This window comes from Octodon degus, unplaced genomic scaffold (genome assembly GCF_000260255.1).
Source record: "Octodon degus isolate 3935 unplaced genomic scaffold, OctDeg1.0 scaffold00032, whole genome shotgun sequence".
Classification (NCBI taxonomy): Eukaryota; Metazoa; Chordata; class Mammalia; order Rodentia; family Octodontidae; genus Octodon; species Octodon degus.
Window position 1 is genome coordinate 3,005,435 of NW_004524608.1, and position 3,607 is coordinate 3,009,041.

A 3,607-nucleotide genomic window follows, 5' to 3' on the forward strand; every position below is an offset into this window, starting at 1 on the left:
AAAAATGCTAACTTCATCCTTTGACTTCCTTTGTGGTTTTTTTTCTTTTTTTTTTTTTTTTTTTTTTAAGTTCTTTAGAAAAGTTCTTTTTCAGAAATGCCAGCCTTATCTTAAATGAACCAAGAACAGAGCTGGCTTTTGTTCCTTGTTTTCCATAGCTCCATCTGGAATCAGCAGTGAAGATAAAAAGCGGTGAGACTGAAAGTCAAGAGGCCAAGACAGGAGATACAGCTCTGACCTTGAGCACCTGGGTCCCTGGCCACCCTGGGGCAGGGTAGGAATGGTCCTCCAAAAAATCACATTAGCAGCTGAGGAAGAGTTAATACGGGCAATGTTCTCCTCCTGGGAACAGGCAGAGCAAGGAGAGATTAGCCCAGATAGCAGGAGGAAGTGAGCAGGACCTTGGGGACCAGGAAGTTGGAGTGGTCCTCAGGCTTCGATCCATATTAGGGTCATTGGGGCTTGGGAGCACAATATATACCTAGGTAGCCTAGGCTGGCCTTGAACTCGTGGTGATCCTCCTCCTGCCTCCACCTCCCGAGTGCTGGGATTATAGGCGGGATCACCTATTTAAATAACTCTGCTCATTTGTTGTCCTTTTCTTGGTACAGAAATAATACAGAGCTAGGAGTGGTGACGCACACCTGTAATCCCAGCTCTCACGAGGCTAAGGCAGGAGGATCACCAGAAGTTCAAGGCTGGCCTGGGCTACATAGTGAGTTCATGGCTATCCCAAACAATATAATGAGACCCTGTCTCAAAACACCAGTTACAACAAAAAAAGAGTGAGAAAGAAAGAGACAGGCAGGCAGGCCGGCAGGCAGACGTGACATTGAGCTGAAGGCTCTTCAGGGAGCTTCATTAAGCTGTTCTAAGTTACAGGGTATGGTTCCTCCTGCCCCGAGCTCCCACGGCCCGGTTCTTCTGATCCTCCTCCTGCTGCTTCTTCCTGGCTGGCTTCTACCACCCTGCGCTGAAGGGGTCCTGGGTAGAGCACGCCTCATAGGCACACACCCTCAAACACAGTAATTATTGACAGATTTCAGAGATGATCTCATTTTCAAAGAGAATTCTGGATAGTGTAGAGTAACACAAATGCTCACAGCAATTAATTTAGTGAAGGAAAGTCTTAGACTTCTGCCACTTTTGAGTGTGAATAGTATGATTATGTGTATCGAGGTCTGGGCATAGAGGAGGGACAATTTCTTTTCTTGGTACAGGGTCTCACTATGCACCTGGGACTCGTAGTGTTCCTCCTGTTTTCAGCCTCCCCAGACCTGGGCTTATAGGCATGCACCACCATGCCCAGGAGGAGGGACAATTTCTAGCCCATCCTATTTCATATCAGCCAGTTGGCCAGGGAGATATCTCAGTAGAATAAGCGCTTCCCTGGCAAGCACAAGGGTCTGAGTTCAATCCCCGCTTCTGCCAAAAAACAAAAACAAAACATATCAGCCAGTTGCCATTTCATTGGTGTGGGGTAGTCCTTGGTTTTGACTCAGGTCCCCTCTCCTTTTTGGTTCATGCTTCTTTTCTTACACAACTGCTTTCAGTCTCACAGGTGATTTTTTTTTTTTTTTGGTCTTTTTGAGATAGCATCCTGCTGTGCAGTTCAGGTTGACCTTGAGCTCACTTTGTAGCCCAGGTTGGTCTTTAACCTGCAACAATTTTCTTGCCTCAGCCTCCTGAGTGCTGGGATTACAGGTGTTCACCACCATGCCAGGCTCATTCTCACAGTATTAACAACAGTCTGATGTGTGTAACTGCTTAATATGTTCCTGTACCATTGCCACCTACAGTCCACCCGCCCACCTGTCCGTCCATCCATCCATCCACCCACCCACCTACCTACCTATCCATCCATCTGCCCACCCATCTACTTACCTGTCCATCCATCCGTCCACCCACCCATCCATCCATCTATCCAATCATGACTTCACACATGGAAAATAAGACATGGAGGGCTCTGCCCACCCTGACAGTCTCCTCTGGGTTTAAAGGCAGACATTAACAAACCATTTGGGACATGACAGAAGAGCCACAGTGGGGTGGAGCCAGCAGCATTCTGTCTGTGACGAGAGCAAGTGGAGGATGGAGGAAGGCTCTGGTGGGCACTAGAAGAACAAGCCCACTGCTTCTGTCGCCAGCTCTGGTCGCCGTATTCTCACCATTTCTGGCTCCCCTAGCAATGCCCCTGTCTCCAGCATTGGCGGTCCCTGCACTCTGTTGGCTTCGTCCCACTGTGCCTGGTGAGCTGCTTAGCTGGTTATAGCAGCACGCTTTGCCCACCCACCCCTGTGCCTCAGTTCCAGCCGTACCCTCTTACTCCTTCCTGTGGTTAGAGTTACCTTCCAGTGGGGGGAAAAATGTTACAATCTGTTAAAAGATTTGCAAAGAGTCAGGCCTAGTAGTACACACCAGTAATCCTAGCACTCAGAGGCAGAAGCAGAAGGATCAAGAGTTTAAACCTAGGATGGGCACTGGGCAGTGTAGCAACTTAGCAAGATCCTGTCTCAAAATTAAAAGGCCAAGCATATAGTTCAATGAGGAAGACACTTTGTGGAATTTAATCCTTAGTACTACAAGAACAAACACACTCAAAAAAAAACTTTAAGGGGGCTGGGGAGATGGCTCATGGGGGCTGGGGAGATGGCTCAGTGGACTAAGCGCTTCCCTGGCAAGCGCAAGGGCCTGAGTTCAATCCATGGTTCTGCCAAAAAAAAAAACTTTAAAATTTCTGCACCACACATAGAATAATTCAAACATTTTTCTTTTCTTTGTTTTTGTGTTTTGATTTTGGTTGTTTGAGACAGTCTCATTATGTAGTTCAGGCTGACTTTGAACTCACTTGGTAGCCCACTCTGGCCTTGAATTTGAGGTGATTCTCCTGCCTCAGCCTCCTGAGAGCTGGGATTGAAGGTGTGCGCCACCACACCCGGCCAGTTCAAATTTTCTCTTTGCTCTTCTTCTTCTTCTTCTTCTTCTTCTTCTTCTTCTTCTTCTTCTTCTTCTTCTTCTTCTTCTTCTTCATGTATTTGGTACAGAGTTTCACTATGCAGCTCAGACTTGTAGAGATCCTCCTATTTTCAGCCTCCCAAGCGCTGGTATTACAGGTGCACACCACTACACCCAGACTGGATTGCTGGCTCATCGTGCCCCGGGGGCAGGACCAGAGCAGCATGCAGGACCAGGGATTGAACCCTGGTCCCTGCTCTTGCCAAAGCAGGCGCTTAGTCTGCTGAGCTATCTCAACAGCCCTCTCCTTGCTCTTTAACACCTTCACTTTGCCACCTGGCTTACCTACTGTTTCATCTTCTTCTCCCACTACTTCCCTTCCCCCCAGCCTTGTGTCCTGCAAGCTCCTTCATCATTCCCTGTATGGAAATGAGCTCTTCTATTCCAGCCTCCATGTTGTCTCCCCGAGGAAACCCAGGCCCCGTCCATTTCCCACCAAGGAGCAGCAGCTTCTGGCAGCCAGCTTCCTGCTTCCGCCCCAGCCTTTGCCACCTGTGGGTCTGGATGATTTCCTTAACTCCTTTGTTCTCTCTTCTGCAGCACAGGGGAAGTCACAGCGTCCATCTGAGTGGTCAGAGAGTGGGGCCCACCA

General features: G+C 48.5%; 1 protein-coding gene across 1 annotated transcript in view; it reads left to right on the forward strand.

The window, feature by feature from the left end:
• The window catches only part of She (Src homology 2 domain containing E), a 24,292-nt gene that overhangs the window by 12,502 nt on the left and 8,183 nt on the right, over positions 1–3,607 (forward strand). The gene's annotated exons all lie outside the window — the stretch shown is intronic.